We start from the raw sequence: 18,728 nt of genomic DNA, 5'->3' as shown, positions 1-18,728 counted from the left end.
GTCCTTTTGAAGACCCAATTTGTGAGGTGATTTTTAGTGGAAATAGCGCTAAGGTAGAAATATTTCTGTACACTAAAGGAGCTCTAAATTTGGTATGGATAATGTAAAAAAGCGCATTTGAGAAGGTGGAGCGATGATGAAGCAGTTGAGGGAGATACAAGATGCTTTGAAGGTGCTTCCCAAGGGGGCGTCCACTTAGATTCGTGCCCAACTTGCAAAAGTGGGAGTTTTGAAGCAATCGCTGGGAAATGTTTGTGACACCTGGAAAGAGGATCGCCTCTCCCTACTTAAGGATGAAGTCATTGTGGCCTCTGTCCATCACTTTGAGGAGGTGAAAAGGAAAATTGTCCTTCTTTTTCGTGATTCGGACATGAGCTCCATGGATCTGTTCCAGATGGGCAACTAATGGATGAAGAATAATCTCGATTCCTTCCCACTTTTTTTCTAATTGTAATCATTTTTCCCCTTAGGGGTTTGATTCTACCTTTATGCCTCTTCAAGGAATTTTCTAATTATTTTGAACAACGATGTCTCCTCATGGGGGTCTTTAAGCTTCTTTTACCATCATCTCATTGCTTTTTATTTTCTGCATGAGAATGTTTGTTGTGATGATTTCCCCAACGGGCTTGCAAGGGCACCAAGTTAGGGGCCCAACAAATAGGATCACCTCATTGGAAGAAAAGGATCCCACTTAAGGGTCCAACGGTTGATCAACTCATTGAGCAGCAAGGACCCCCTCAAGGGTCTAGAAAACGATCGCCTCTTTCGGTAACAAGGATCCCATTTAACGATTCAACAATTGATTGCCTCATTTGGAGGTATGGACCCCACTTAAGGGTCTAGTAAATAATCACTTTTTTGGGCAGAAAGGATCCCACTTAAGGATCCAGAAATCGATAGCCTCATCGGTCGACAAGGATCCCCCTTAAGGATCCAACAATTGATCACTTATTTGGATGGAAAGGCCCCACTTAAGGATCTAGCCATTGATCACCTTATTGGATGGCAAGTACTCTACTTAAGGATCCATCAATTGATCTCCTCATTAGGAGGCAATGGTCCCATTTAAGGGTCCAACAAATGATCGTCTCTTTAGGCGTAAAGGATCTCACTTAAGGATTTAGAAACTGATATTCTTATTGGACGGTAAGGACCCCACTTAAGGGTCCAACCATTGATAGCCAAATTATACGTAAAGGATCTCCCTTAAGGATCCAACAATAGCCTCATTGCGCGGCCAGAACGCCACTTAAGGGTCCAAAAATCGACAACCTCATTAGGCGTCAAGGATCCCTCTCAAGGATACAACAATTGATAGCCTATTTAGGAGGAAAGGATCCAACTTAAGGATCCAAAAATTGATCTCCTAATTCAACAACAAGGACCCCACTTAAGGGTCCAACAATTGATAGCCTCATTGGGCAGCAAGGGTCCCTCTTAAAGATCTAGTAATTGATTCCCTCGTTGGGCAGTGTTTTTTGAACTCTCAAGTTTCATGCAAAGAAATGGATACCCAAACATATGGATTTTAACATAAGGAAAAGGGAGGCGCCTCATTAAAATCCCTCGCCTATTGTACGAGCAAAAAAGGGAAAGAAATATGCCCCATAAAGTAATTTATTCTTTACAATTGGTAAAGATACAACACTCTCCCATAAAAATGAAACAACCAACAATATTAAAGAAAACAAATGGAAATTATGCTGACGTCTTTAGGGGGTATATATCTTGAATCTTCACCCTTCTGTCTCTTTAGAGGCTGGGGAGGAGGTTTCCACACCATTGAGGAAATCATTCAATGGCTTTATTCTCGGGCCTATCTTTCTGGACTTCCCTCATTGAGTGCGGGTTCTTCTCAACCTGAGGCTTTCTGCATAGAATTTTCTAGCAATCTCCTAATCTCCTTAGTAACCCCTATTGTCCCATCGGGGAGCAAGTACTTCATTCACAAATATAGAGTATACAAGGGGAATCCATCCAATTAAAGGTTAGTACCCTAAAATCATATTATATGAATATGGGGCATTAATAACCAAATACCTAACCTTTATTTCCTTAGATTGATCTTTTTCTCCAAATGTGATCCTCGAGATGATATATCCCATTACATGTACATGTTCTTCTAAGAATCCAACTAGTGACCCTCTGAAGGGCTTCAGGTCCTCTGAGTCGAGGTGAAGTCTTTCGAAAGCCTCCCAATATAATATGTCATCTGAGCTCCCTTGGTCGAGAAGAACTCTTGTAATCTCTCAGTCTTCACATTTGACAGTAATTACTATGGGATCATCATTGTGAGGGTGGATCCTAGATTCATCTTTCTATAAGAATAAGATTTTGGATTTCGTTGCTTGGATATTTCCCTCAATCTTGACTTCCTGAAGGTCTTAGATACTCAGGATCTGGCGGAGCATACCTTTTTATGGCAGAACTAGTTTCCCTGCCTCCAGCAAATTCATCTAATAAAGTGGTGAGCATGTGATGTATGGATTTTGTTGTCCTTGCCATGGGGCGACTCTTTAGCTTTATTGGGTCTGGGACTATATCAGTCCTGACGAATAAGAGGCATCTCTCTTCACGTATTTCTTAAGATGTCATTCCTATATCAGTCTTTCAATTTCCTTCTTGAGTTGATAGTAGTCCTAGGTGTAATTTCCCTTTACCATGTGGAACTTGCAGCGTATTCCAAGTTCATAACCCATCACATCTACCTTGGGGGCAGGCGATGTAGGGATATTGTGTAAGTAAATAACTCTGCACCATATCTGCTCACAACGAGTGTTCGAAGGTATGAAGCTCATTATCGTCTTACCTACCCTTTTGAACACATATTTATCCTTTATGGGCAGGGTATAGTTATTTTTACCCTAGTGATGAGAGCCCTCGGCGTTGGGAACTTTCTCTTTGACATCGCATGCCTTCTTTTCTACGTTTCTTTCCCCGCCTTTTATATAGCACTCAGCTCTGGTGACGACTTTTATCAATGAAAATGCTGGCTTCTGGGAGAGGAATTAGTTAAAGTGTCCTGCCTTAAGTCCATTTTGGAACGCCCTTACAAACATTTTTTGTCTTGGTGGGTCGACCCTGGTGGTGGCCTCGTTGAAGCAGGTGAAATAATCCCTCAACGACTCTGATGGACCTTGGCGTATATTAAATAGACTGGTAGTGGACATCTTCCTATGACGTCTGACGACAAACTGGTGTACCAGTTTCCTTACCAATTCCTGATAACTATTGATAGAAGCACGGGGTAAACCCATGTACCATCTGAGGATAGCATCCTTAAAATTTCTATACAATAACTTTCATTTTAGGGAGTCAGGTTCCCCTATAATATCCATCTAGGTATTGTTGGAGGCAACATGCTCGTAGGGATTGTTGCGCAAATCAAACTTGTCCAAGGAGGGGAGTTTGAAACCCTCTAAGAGAGACACCCTTCATATCTCACCTGAAATTAGTTGGAGGTACAATAATTCCATTTCCTTTGTGGGTTTGGACTCTTGTTGGCGTTGTCTGATATTGTTGGCGTCGTCTTCCAACGTCGGTTATAGAGGCGTAGTTCGTCTATGGCGGTACGCATCTACACTAGGGTGTCGGCATCACCGCTACTGTTGGTGCCCTCTAGCATAGGGGATGAAGCTCTCTTATTATCCATGGTTGGAGGTGGCTAACTTAGGAATGAAGGGTAACATCGGGAAGGGTGATATTGATATAAGAGTGTGACCTAGGTTAGTTTTACTGGGGCCCACGGTGGGCGCCACTGTACTGGTCAAAAAGTACTAGTGTGCATGTCCCCTATGCAAGGGCAGGGAAACTCATAGGCCTTAGTAGGTTTGTAACATAATTTGGTGGTTAAGACTTGCCCATGGCATAGAAGAGCCCTGTACGGTGGTGTTTTGAGGTAGTTTAGGAAACCTGCTCATGTGAGGTGAGAGACTTTGCTGATGACTGATGATGTTTGGTGGAAAGCGTGTGGCGAAACAAAAATGAAAGTTGTGCTTTATAGTGTGTGGAGAGTATGTATCGATTGGGGTCTGTAATTTATCCCTTGAAGGGAGAGGTATTTATAGAGGTCTCTAGAACCTAGGGTTTAAATCACCCTTAGTGGCGTCAACCACAACTCCTTCAACAGGGAAGTTATTGACCAACTATATTTCAGGATTCAGCGAAGACTCCTCCTTTCTTGGCTCACATGTTAAGGTTACCTATATGTGGGTCTCCAAGTCATCGCCCGAGAAAAGCGACTCCTGGGAGAGAGCGCCCTGGTTTAGGACACCCATAAATATAGAACTACATTGGGGTTTTAAGTTTTTCTCTAAGATGTAGGGTTTTCTCTGGGTTTAGGGATGTCTTCACATGTTTGTGTAATATGATTATATTATTGAGTATTAAGTTGTACCACTTCTTTTTAGGTTAAAAAATGGATGAATTTATTCATGTATTTATTCACCATGGAGGTTCCTTTGTAGATAATTAATTCTCTAATTATGAAGGAACTATTACAAATCTGAGATGTTATCTTGATTAGGGATGGAAAAAAATTGTACTCGTGGGTATCCTTAGGTAAAACCCATCACAGGTATGTGTTTGATAAAATAAACTGATAGTTATTACCTGTTTGCTTATGGCTACTGATTGAGATTTTATTGTACTCGTACATTCATGTATTTGTAACCATTAATAGTTATCAAAATTACTTAAATATCCTTTAAAGTTATTAAACTTAGTAAATTCCTTTCACTAAAAACCCTGGTCACATACTTTAACTAAGTAAATTCCTTTTACTAAAAACACTAGCCACTTACTTTATTATGTACGTTCTATCTCCATTTCAATTCTTCTTCTTCTTGAGGTCTTCCACTCCTTTGTGCAGCTGCCTTCCTTCCTCTCTCGGTGGCGGCCTCTCTTCCTCTCTTGGCGACGTGCTTTTTTCCTCTTTCAACGATGATTTCTTTACTTAGCAACATGCTCTTTACTCTCTCGGCATCATCATCTCTTCGTCTCCTAAAGAAAAGATTTCTTCATGTCTTCAAACCAAGGTTATTTGTATTGTTATTATTCTAGTTATTCTTACAATTATTAGTGTTATTCTTGTCCTGTTTAGGTTATGTTTTATGTTACTATTATTTTTGTTTTATGGTTTTTATTGTTACTATTCTAGTTCTATGTTATAGACTTGCAGCTTATGTGTAATTGCATTTTGTATTACTCTTGTGTTATATATCTACGTGTCCTTTAAGTCAAAGAAGATTTTATTGGATTTTCTTTTATGGAATATTGGGTAAAATATTTACTATACATATAAGACTTATTTGAAGAGAGCTATTTTGGGTGTTCTGGTGCAACGTGTGGAATACGATGTTCCAACATGTGTGTTGCAACATATGGTCTTTATCAACACACCAATGTTGAGTTTTGGTGAAGAAAGGACACATGTGGAACAAGATGTTGCACCATATTTGCAACATCTGGCCCATGTTCAGTAGGCCAATGTTATTGAATTTTTGGAGCGAAATTCTGGTTGAGATTCAATCAGATTTGTTGCAATATTTTAGTAATATGTTTGTGTGATTTGTTTGATAGTTGTTGAAGATCAAATCAATTTAAATGGAGATTTAAATTTAAATTTGAATCAATAAAAAATCATATATTTTAATGGAGATTTTTATGGAGCAAACCAAATCCAAAAATATCTGCTATTATTCTAGACAAAGTTAAATAAAAAATCCAAAGGAGGAAACCCCGAAATTGCATTGCTATTTAAGGAGACTCAAACCTTATGTGATTTTTTTTGAAAACTCTTAGTGTTAGGGTTTCTATTTTTGAGTTACTGTTGTGCATAACTCTAGCACCTCCATCCATATCTTAAGGCATATATGTTAGTTTCCTTGTTGAGTTGTAAAACTTTGTTCCGAGATATTAATTCTATAAGCTTGAGATATAGTTGTTGGTTTATCTTAGTCGAGTTATAAATTTAACAATAAATAGAGTTGTTACTGAATTTGATTGCTAGGGGTTAGTGATTGAGAGAAAGTGATAGGAGTTCTCATATTTAGGGAGAGTCCTAAATAGAAAGTCACTAGGATTAGGAAGAGGCGTTAAACATCATGGGGTTGATGTTCCTATAATACTAATTATACTAATCTGAAGTAGTGAATTTTCTTTCTTGGGTAGAGTGCCCTGAGGCGTAGGCGTGGTTCCACCAAACCGGGTTACCAATCTCTTGTATTCTTTATTGCTTTTCTACTTCATCATCTTGTATAAGTTAAGTTGTTATAACTTGGTTGTAAAACTGGTGTTTACGGTGTACAATATTCCAGACATCATAACTGACATTTGTCCCCATAATCTATCATCTATGATAAACTAGTTACACATGTTGTCCTAGGCATCTAGTATAACATATGTCCTCTTAAGAAAAAAATCAGTATTGGCTATCAAGCTAGGGTCACAAATTGTCTAGAAGATTTTAGAAACCTTGTTGAAACTACCCATGAGGTGGGAGATTTTCCTATTGCCACTTTTGGCTCATTTCTACATTTTTTCTTGTAGGAGTTACAAATAACATTATAGGATTACAGTGGAAATAGGTTTGTGATCCATGGTCATTCATCAGCCTAACTCATAAATGGTCGAGGTGTTGCCAAATCCACCAGGAATGGTATATGTGCATTAGGTTATGGTTGTCATGTTAGAGAACTATACCATGGAGGTGAGATCCTTTCCCATGGATTATAAACCAAATAATCTCCAACTGGTCTTTGAAGTCATGTTGTTCGGCTGAATGTGTATCCTGTAGTGCGGGGCACGTTGTTCACCTACATAGGATTTCCCTAAAGAGATACTTGGGGCATTAAAAATTTCCATGCTACCTCGGGAGGGCTCCTTGAAATATTAGATATAATCAATTTAAATATTAGTCTAGTTATATGTAACATTCGCCACTAGTGCCCCAAGGATTAACTATTGCAAAAGTAGTAGATTGGAAATGACAATGGGTTAAAGATACATGGTATATCAAATTCATACTGACCTAGGACACACCTTTTATGCACAATGCATGTTTGAACCTAGTTACTTTGACCTTCTTGTATGATTAATGTGACACGACTCTCACTTGAATTGGCTCGTTAGACTCCATTTGCTGGCTTTTTGGAGCTTATTGTGAACCATAAGTCATACAATATCAACAAGTTATTGTGAGACATAATACTTGATGTTATTATATATAAATGTGTATTGGTAGAAGAAACTATCATGTTGGTCATAGTGTTGTGGCTTATATTGTCTCATTGTCTATTTACGCGGATAATCCGTGATTTTTCCCTTCATTTGTAGGAAAGATAGTGTTATACATTTGATTGGTTCTTCTTATTCCTCAACATGTTCTATTGACTTTGCCCATGGGTTCAGAATTTCTTAACTCGTGAGCTCAACATCTTTACTTCCTTCGATTGAAGGTTCTACAAAATAGGGAACATAATGATTAAGCTAAATTTTCCATTGTTACTTAACTTATGAATAAGTCCAAAGTATTAACTAAGTTCAATCCCATTAGAGTAATACCAAGTTAGCTTTTCTCGACCATGTTCGTGCTCTCTGACTCAACTTCAGTAAATCTAAATTTTAAGAAAATGAAAATCCATAATCCCCAATCCAATTCCTATTTTGGGTTGCATACCAAAGTATTGTTCTTCTCTCTCCGCTTGTAACTTTCTTACCTATTGTTCCTTTCAAGGAATAAAAAATATGGATCCAAGATCGTAAAACCAACTTGCAGAGTTAAGAGTACTATTTGCTATGGGTCGATTATATCGCCCTTGATCCAACCACTTCTCCATTGGCCCGTTCTTCTTGGGATGAAACACATCAGATTCAAATGTACCAGACAATTACTCAATCTACTTCTAGAACATTTTCCTGACCACTGAAGTATCATGTACCCAGTTGTATAAGATCCATGCCCTAAGCATATCCAACAATTTTTTTTCATTTCACGCCTTAAAGGTAGCGAGGCAGTTATTCCTCTCCCCTATAAATAGGGAATGGTGCCATTTCTGGTAAAAACACAATTTGAATAGTGTTTTGTTATTCACATATTAACTTGAGTGTTAGAGTGCTAACCTTTTACGCACGCCTCTGCTCGATACACCCGAAGATCTCATCCACTATAACTTTTGCAACACTTCATGTTTCTGGTTTTGAAGAATAATAAAGTCATCTCTGGGAATCGACTTTCAGTTCTTGCGTGTTTCGCCAAGAACAACTCATTTTTGACTTCAAGGAAGATCTCTACCATAAACTAATAGAGCATAAGTAATAACATCTAAGAAGATGATTTAAGAACATGGCTCCACTTCAGATTTGATCTTTCATGAATCATCACCAATTGATTCCTTCTGAAATATCATTTCGTTAAAGAATTTTCCATTATCCTATTGTTTCTTACTAGACGCCGATTCAGGAGTTTAACAAATTTATAGATCGAAGTTAGGTTTCCTAGATAGTGAAACGATCGAAGGAATTTCAAACTCTGATATACCTTTAGTTATCGCGGTTGGTATCATTAATCTAACCGTAACATGATTTTTAGTGGATGGTGGAAGCTCTTGTATTGTCCTTTACAAAGATACGTTGGAATTGTTATGCCTCCGACGGATAAATCTGAGTCCATCTAACGGAGAGGGTTTGTTAGCCTATAATTATTCAACCACTCATCCTTGTGGAGAGATTGATCAGACACTATAAATTAGAGAGGGAACAAGCCAAAGAATAATAACTTTCTAGTTCCTCGTGGTATAGTGCAAAAGCACCTTCAAATGCATCCTAGGGAGGTCCTTCTTGGTGAAACTGGATGCAGTGTCTTCTATAGTCCATTTGAAGATAACCTATCATGATAAGAGGGGAATACCAATCATTGTTAAGGTGGAATTACAAGAATCTAGGAGATCGAGAAGGTAGTATACGAAGGCATTCTAACATCGGGATCGAAGAATAGTGATGAGCTCGATCTCGACGCGTGAGAAGGCAAAATTAGACCTACCCCATACGGAAAATTTGAAACCATACAACTAAGAGATAATCTGGTTAGGTCAATTAAGATTGGGTATGGGCTCTCTCCTGAGGTAAGGTCCATGTTAATCGACTGTCTCTAAAAGAACATCGAGCTCTTTTCTATCTCTCCGCATGATATGCCTGATAAAGATTCCCAAGTATCTTATTATCAATTGAATATGGACGCTAATTCCCAGATGTATCCCAACAAAGGAGAAAATTGTCCCTTGGAAAAGCTAAGGCTACCTAGAACACGGTGAGAGGTCTTTTAGATGCCAAGTTTATTTCAGAAGCAAAGTACACTTAATGGCTATCTAAAGCGGTCCTAGCCAAGATGTTTTCGAGCAAATGGAGGATGCGCGTCGATTATATCGACCTCAACTAAGCATGTCCGAAAGATTCATATCTGCTCCCGAGCATCGACTAACTTGTCGATAATTCAGCCAGTTACCAACTTCTTTCCTTCATGGACACATACTCTGGATACAACCAAATACCAATGTTTGGACCTGTTAGAGTAAAAATTGTGTTCATGACCGAGCAAGCCAATTATTAGTATAATGACATGTCTTTTGGGCTAAAGAACACCATGGAAACATACCAGAGGATGAAAATACCCTCCACGTTCACCATCTCAACCAGGTATTTAAAAGGTTCGGGAGATACAATACAAGGCTTAACCCCGAGAAATGCACTTTCACCCTATGGGCCGATAACTATTTTGGTTTCTATTTGACAAAACAAGGAATTAAAGCCAATACTGTCAAATGTGAAACGATTATCTAAATGAAATCCCTAACTTCCAAGAAATATATCTAAAAACTAAATGAAATGTTGACCGCCCTAAACAAGTTCATTTCAAGATTGACCCAACAAGCACTACCCTTTTATAAGTTGTTGAGGAAGAAAATAGAGTTTAAGTGGAATGCCGAATGTGACGATGCGTTTAAATCCTTGAAAAGGATCCTAGATACTCTACTGATACTCTACTAGTACTCACCAGACCTTCCTCGAAAGAGACATTATATTTCTACCTGGCTATTACCGATGAGACAGTGAGCGTCACCCTCATAGGAGAAACATATATTGGGAAAATTCCAGTATATTTAGTATTGAAATCCCTAGCCAGAGCAGAGACGCAGTATTAAAAGAAAGATAAATATGCCCTAACCGTGGTAGTATCATCACAAAAACTCAGGTGAAATTTCCTGGCACACTCCATCGTGGTTCGAACAAATACCATTGAGACAAGTGGTTTACTAGCCAGATCTGGCCGGAAGAATGACGAAATGGGTAATTGATTTATCCCAATTTAAAATCTATTTTAAACCTAGGAAGGAACTAAAATCTTAACTATTCTCCGACTTCCCAGTTGAGATGACCACGACACCCTCGATGTCAGATAATACTTAGGTGTTTTTTGCAAATTGATCATCTAACTGCTGTGGGAGCGGGGCATAGGTCATTTTAGAAAACAAATGTGGGCTCATGATAGAAGTCTCGTTAAGATTTAAATTTCCGACTACCAATAACCAAGTCGAATACGAGGAAGTCATTGCAGGAGTGTCATTAGTCGAGGAAATATGGGAAGAATGCCTCAAGTTGATAACAAATTCCTAATTAGTCGTCTCACAGATCCGTGGTGAAGCGTAAGCCAAATTCCAATTGTTGCAAAAATGCGTTAATCTAGCCAAGGAAAAACTAGCTAACATCAAAGAATTTGAAATTTACCATGTTTCCCGTGAGGAAAACACCTGAGCCGACGTTATATCTTGGTTAGCCAGTACACGAGGTCCTAGAATTAATCACTCATTTGTCCAAGAGACTAAGAAAATACCAAGCATAAACCAAGTAGAGAAAATGGTAATGATAGTAATCGCACCAACTTCTTTATCTTAGATCACTCCTATCAAAGAGTACATTGAACACATAAATCTATCTTCGGATCCATCAGAAGACATGCTCGTAAAGAAAAGGGCCAGTGGGTATATGATGGTCAAGGGAACCTAATATAAAAGAGGCCTTTCCACCCCCTACGGAGATGCCTAGAAAAGATAGTGGCCATTTACGCCCTCTCATAAGTACACGAAGGGATAGTCGGAAAACACTTAGGAGTTGTTGCATTAGCCAAAAGAAGTCTTGAGGGCATAATATTTCTGGACAACTATGGCCCAGGATGCCCGAGAGTATGTCAAAAAATGTGACTAATACCAACGGTGCAAATACGTATTCAAATCCCCTTCCACTAAGCTACTTGTTCTTACTTCTCCATGACCATCCATGCAATGGGGAATGGACCTTCTTGGTCCCATCACCCCAGCCACCGACAACCTCAAGTACTTAACCGTGCCCGTGGACTATTTTACAAAATGGATTGAAGTAAAAGCTTTAGCAAAGATTACATTGGCAAATGCTTTAAATGTTTTTAACAAGAACATATTGGCGCGATTCGAGGTTTCCTAATCCATTGTAATGTACAATAGGACACAGTTCATAGATGATCAATTTTAAAGCTTGATGGAGGAACTAAGAATCAAGCAACACTTCCAGACGGTCGAACACCCACAAACTAATGGTAAAGTGAAAGCCGTCAGTTGGGTGCTTGTTTGATGTTTGAAAAGGAGACTAGATGAAGCTAAAAGGAATTGGGCAGATGAGCTACCACACGTCCTGTGGGCATACTATACATCCTCCCAATCCACAATAAGTGAGACTCCATGTCGACTCATGTATAGAGTGGATGTAGTTATCCTGGTCGGAATTGAAGAGTTGACATGGAGAACGGATAATCCCCTTCCTAGAGAAACAAATGGAAAATGTATATTTATTGAAGAAAGCATATTTTCGGATGCCCTCACAAGCTCCATTGTCCAGTAAATGATTGTTGCCAAATATAACCGCCCCGTATGGTAAAGAGAATTTCAGCTGAGCAATCTAGTTTTATGAAGGGCCGACATCGGAGGAAAAAATGCTCGTGATGAAAAACTAGCAACAAATAAGGAAGGATCTTAACGGCTAAAAGAAAGCATTGAGAAATGAGTATATCAGTTAGAATCTCTAGAAGGAGAGTAGATATCGAGGACATAGAACATATTCAAACTCAAATGGTATTGTAGTTAAAAAAATAAAGTCCAATGCTTTTATTTATATAACATCGATGATATGAAACTAACAAATGCTTAAATAAAATCCTTCTCTTTTATTTTTTTTGTATGTTTATTTTGTTTTCCCCTCTCCAAGGCATTAGAACTGCAACAATCATAGGTGTTGTCAAATACGCTTTGTACGCCCGACTACATCAATCAATTTCCCACGGTGCCTTTAGAATTCAGGGGAGTTGTTGGTGACACTTTGTACATATGACTACGACAATCAATTCCCCTAGGGGTGCTATCAGAGACACTTTATACATCTAAATACAACATTTAAATATACCCTATTAAAGAAGTACATGCATTTATGTGTAGTTGGTGCACCTCCCACCGGATCTAGAATATCCAAGGGGCGTGAGTGGTGGAGCCTAGAGACTCCTAACTCGATATAAGTCATACCTCGAGGGGTAGGGACTATGATCCTATGATTTTGCCCGGGTATGATCCTCTGTGACTAAAAACACAATACAAATATAAAGATATGACTACATCTCGCCAGATAAAGATAAAACATATACAATAAAAATGTGAAATACAACAAGGTATATAGAAATTCAAAACAACCACATATAAAATTGCAGATGCATAGTGACTTAATACATTATAAAATAACTAAAGAAGTCGAAAGGAAGCACGAAAGGCAAGAAGCTTCGGGGAAAAAAATTCTAATTGGTACAGGTCACTTTGGTAGGCATCCTTTTTTAAGAGATCCATATCAGGATGTTCTTGATATTCGGAACCTAACACGGTTTATTGACCTCGAAGAATTTCTTATTTTTTCTTCGTGCTTTCCTTCCATCCGACCAACTTTTCTGCAGCACCCCATATACCAAGGGACACAACTTCTGCCTAAAGTTCACCCCAGTAGACATCTTCTTCAACTCTTCTAAGCTGATCCCAAGATCCTCCATTGGCTCATCTAATTCAGTCAGGGAACCATGAAGTCAATTTTCTTTAGACATGATGGACCCACACTCTACACGAACTTGTATCTCCATAGGTTCTTTATTAAAACCCTCTTTCTTAGCCCCAACAAGATCGCATCGAGTCTTTAACGACTACACCTTTTGAGGCAAGATAGAAGACAATAGAAACTTCTTTCAATCAATGTATATATGGTTAAGAAACAAAATTGCCATCATTACAGTGATGGATATCTTCTTTACTAAATCAAGTCAAGCATAGGGAGAAAGTTAATGAATAAAAGCATAATCCCCGACAAGAACGAGATTAATCACTCCCCTGGAGTGTGGAAAGCCATGGCCGACCAATAAGAAGGACATACAAAGAAGAGCACCTTCTAACCGAACGACATAAGTCATCGAGTCAACCTTTACTCGCTTTATCCTTTTTACCCAATCTTTATTTGGGACAGAAAGAATAGTTATGATGCGTTTCTTCTTAGGCTGGTCCTCAAAAGGGGAAGATGTAATATGGGTAATTCAAGACTCTAACTAGGTCAAATTCTTCTTGTACTTATCTAAAAGGAAGGAAGGAAAGTAAATAAGCAAGTAAAGACTAAAGAACTTCATATGTCCATAAAAGAAATAAATGAATAACTTACCAAACACCTTCCTTTGTCCTTCCACAGAGTCAGCCTTCGCTACTTCCTTACAAGGTATCAAATCATTAGAAAATGAAACCATAATCGCCTTCATATCTCTATCAACCTCATTAAGAGATTCATAAAATACCCAGTAACTCTTGGAACACTTGGAGAAATGTTCCTGAGACCAAAACTCTATCATTGTTCTGTGAAGCCAGTTCGCTCGTCGGGAATAGAAGAAACAACGCAAAACTCGTCATGAGTGTCATACCCTAAATGTCCCCCCTTTTTTCCATTGCATTCATACTCATGGATTTTGTATCATTTTCATATCATTACATGCATTTATTTAGGCCTAATTCTAAAAGTCAACCAGAATAAAATTTTGGTTTTGTAGACATACCATGTGAATTGATTTCTTAATCGCATGTGAAACTAGAGAACAATGTTTTTAGGTTAGGGCTAGCAACTGTTTGTTTTACTGAACTACATTAAATGTAGGTTAATTTGACGCGCTCATTTAATTTTTTCGCGTCCGCGCGTGTCCTCATTTTGATTAGTTTGAGAATTCTCATTCGAGTATTTTTAACTACAAGATTTGATCTACGACTATCTATTTTACTAAACTACATTACGCGCAGATTATTTTAGTGCATTCATTTGCTTTTTTCCCGCATGTTCGCGTGTTCGCACTTGGTTCGATTTAATTCCTTTTTATTTGTTTTTTTTAATAAATGTAAATAAGGGAAAGATAAAGTAATTATTTTGATTTATTTATTTATCATAAAAATGATTTGGTGTTGATTATTTCATCAATTATTAGATCCAATTGATTACATGTTAAGGCCTAAAGACAATATTGGCATTTCAAATAGATTGTAAACCCTAATAAGTAGTATATATTTGAAAAATTGAGGCCAAGTGGAAGGATGAAAACCCTTACACTCTCTCTTTCTCAATTTCAAGTTCAGAAAAAACAAAAAAAAATTAAAAAGGCAAAAAAAAAGACGTTTTCTTCTTCTTTGTGAGAGGCGGATACTCATTCTTTCTCATTCAAATCACAAAAACAAAAAAAAAGGAAAAAAGTTACAATTATTGTTCTCCTCTTTAACAACCCCACATCGTCGCTCACTCCAACATCGACATTAACCTTCCTTTTCTCACTATATCTTCCATTAAACACCGTATATCAATCTTCTCACGTAACTTCCAACCAAACTTCCTCCAATGTCTCTTCCTTCTCTTTTTTCTTCCCACCAGCGACTACCCTCTTTCACTCAATCAACCTCCTTCGGACCATCCTAAACCGCCAACAAATAGAATAATCACCAACTTCCATCAAACACACTTTCTTTTTCTAGTAGCTCATACCACCACCGAGAAACAACAACTCTCATAAAATCGACCACCTTTCGCCGATGCTCACCCGTCATCCTTCTTCGTAAATCACATGCACACCACTTTCAAAGCTTGAACCACTTCATGCCAGCAACAACTTCATAACCTCAAAACCACATCCTTTGCACCCCCTTTCCCTATCAAGCTTATAGTTTATCACCTCCCACTAGGGACGAAGGCACATATATTGTTGTGGGGGCTGTTGCCCCCACTTAATTTTAAAAATTAATTATACTATTTTTTATTTATTATTTAACTGATAATACTTTAATAACTTAATATTTGTTTAAGTATAATTTAAGATATTTTTCCTTAAAAAATATTGGTAAAAATATTTTGTATTTATTGATATATTTATTTTTTGATATTATAAATCAACAATTTTTAAAAACATTAGGATGTATTTATTTTAAAAATTATTTTTTGTTTTGTGTACAAAAATTATGAGCAATAAAAATATTTTTTTAATAGAGATTAAAGATGGTGTCTTGAAATTATAAAATAGTTTTACATTATTCTTAAATAAAAATTCATTAATATGCCATGTCATTAATGTTATTTTAAAATATAAGTGTGATTTGAAGGAATATAAGTTGTTGATTGATTGACAGTGTAAAATTATTTTAAATTGTTGATGTATATTCTTTTTTCCGTTTCAACAATAACTTTGTGAAAAATCAAATATCTAACAATATAAAATATTAAATATTAAATAAAAATTTGATTACATCATAAAAAAATATTTTTTTAATAATATTAAAAATAAATTAATCATATAATAATTTAATTAAAATTTATTTGCCCCCACTTGTTAATATTTCTGACTCCGTCCCTGCCTCCCACATCTTACCCACTCACTTTTATTTCCTCTAAACATATACAAAATGAAAAAAAACAAAAGTTGCACTTCTTCTTCTCTCTCGATCTCCCCGTGTTATAACAAACCACACTAGAGACACCATTCACAACCTTCTCATCATCTGACTCCGGTTGTTCCACCATCTTCGTTTCAATTTCATCACTGTTACCACTATCAAAACTCAATTTTTTCATATCTCTTATTTTACTCTTGATTAATTTGTACATGTTGCACTGGATAATTTTAAGTTTCAGCTGTATCAGCATAACCATTTCATTTGGTCATGTATTTCATCAGTCAAGGGATTTTCATCTGGTCCTTCATTCATAAATCATTAGCGTTAAATCAAGCTTTAGGTCAATCATTTGTTTCTTTTTGGCCTTGATTTTTTTTCATGTGCAACATTTCATTAAGTTGTCACTTGTCATTATTTATGTTTGAGGCTAAAGTCAAGCTCAAATGGTTTGAATTTTGAGTTTATGTTTCTTATTTGGAAATTATTTTTTTAGATTTTGTTCTCTTTTAGTTTTTAAAGTTATTTTAAGTTGATTTTGGTCTATTAATTAAATATCAAAATTTGATTAAAGATTAATTTCAAGTTAAAATAACATTACTTTATTAAGTAAGCATAAGTATCGAAAATAAGTGAATAAAGTCATAATTAAAATGGTTTTTTTATTGATGCACTTTATATTTTACATTACATTTAGTTACATCCTTATAAATATAATATTACAAAAATAGAAAAAGGGTGAAAATTCCAATTTGTGGGAGGTCCCTACTTGAAGATCTGCATGCATATGCCATATGCTGCAGCATCACCTTCATGTATTTTTTTCCTTCATCATCATCACCATGGGACATACGACTCTTTCTTTATGCATCATACTCCATGTGCAACATACATACAATTACAAATAGAATAAAAATAGATAGTTATTATCATCATAATCATTGTCAGAATTCATACATCATCAAATCCCAAGAGGGACCACAAATGCACACACATAACCAACTTCTCTAATTCACAGCAAATTCACTTCAAATTTATAATTTGAAAAAAACACAATTTTAATTGCAAATTTATCTCAATTTCACTCTAACAAACTCAATCCTAACCCTTCAAACACCTAATAGTCACAAGGATCACTAAGTTGTAACCCAATCTAACCTTTGTTTTTTTCATTCCATTCCATCAAAGTCATCTCAAATTAACCCAAAATTCAATCCTAATTCCTCATTTTCCCTCCAAACTTGTGACCGCACATTCCTCACCACCTTCTCACATGCTCACACGAGTCTCATCTTACTTCCAATTTCGTTTTTCTATTCTATAAATAAGAAGCTCACTGTTTCATTCAAAATCATCACAAAACTACTCAGAGCATTATTACTCTACACAAATTTATCCCTAACGTTACTAAATCTCTAAAATACTAACCTACTTAGAGTTTCACCTTGAAGCTTTGAAGTAGTGAGATAATCCTATGAACTATCAACCATACTCAACAACAATTACTCAACAACCAAAAATAGTATATCAAATAATGCAATAAGAAAAGGAGAAGGATACGAAAATCGGAAAGCAAAAAGTCAATGAAGGAACACTTGAGGATTTCGTCACTTAAAGAACATTTGGAGTAGGTAAGTTGTTCTTTTTTGCTTAGCTCCTCACTCCCTTGTGTAAATACAAGACTGTGTGGAACTTTTTTTATTTGATTGCTTCTTTTTCATTTATGCACCATTAAGATATTTATTTATTGTTTTTTTATGTTTAATCTTTGTTTGGAAGAAAATATAGTGTTAATTTGTGTTTGATTTGTAGGTTTAAAAATCAGGGTTTTCAGTTTGGGATTAACTCCTATATGTTAGATCAAGGAGTTTTTTTAGGGTTTTGAGTTTAAATTTGGGTTTGAGGAAGAAATTAAGCTAGGGTTTGTGTTGAAGAGGCATTGATTAGGATTATGGAGGTCAAAATCTGAGTAGGGGTTTTCTCTGGTTAAGTTTTCCGATTGAAACTCAATCGGATTCTGGAGGAAACAATGTTTGGAGGGGAGGCACCTGATGTTCTTGATGAACACCGATGGTGCTCATATTAAGAGAGAGGGGAGAGATTTTGAGGCTCTGAAGGAAAGAGAAAGAAGTGAGTGTTCCAAATGAATACTCTCTCTCTCTCTCCGGGTTGAGTTTTAATATTCCCTCTCTGACATGTGACCTCCTAATGGCCGCCCCATCTGGCGTTGACCCTAGGTCAACCAGGGGATCATGTGTAGATCCCCCGCCTTATCATATATGTGAGTGCTCTCCTTCTTCATTTGATCTTGTTCCAGCTTCATCTAAAGGTCTAGATTGAGTCAACAAAAGTTGACTCTCCTACCTTAAGATGGACAGTCTGACCAACTCTTTGGGCCTAGTTCAGTGGGTTTTTGCTTCCCACACCCTTGTTTTTTTTTCTTTTCCTTGTTTTTTACTTTCTCTTGTTTCCATTCTGGGATTTGGGTTGTTGCCATTTACAATCCTGCTTTTGTTTTGAACACCTCTATTACTTTATTATTATTATTATTATTATTATTATTATTATTATTACTATTTTTACCCATTTATTTTAATTTTGATAATTAATTTAAAAATTTTAAAATAATGAATAATAATTTAAAAATTAATTCTCTCACATTAAGTTTTTTTTTGTTATTTATATATTCATTTATTATTGGGTTTATTT

Source organism: Lathyrus oleraceus, chromosome 5 (assembly GCF_024323335.1).
Source record: "Lathyrus oleraceus cultivar Zhongwan6 chromosome 5, CAAS_Psat_ZW6_1.0, whole genome shotgun sequence".
Taxonomy (NCBI): domain Eukaryota; kingdom Viridiplantae; phylum Streptophyta; class Magnoliopsida; order Fabales; family Fabaceae; genus Lathyrus; species Lathyrus oleraceus.
This window is presented reverse-complemented; position numbering follows the sequence as displayed.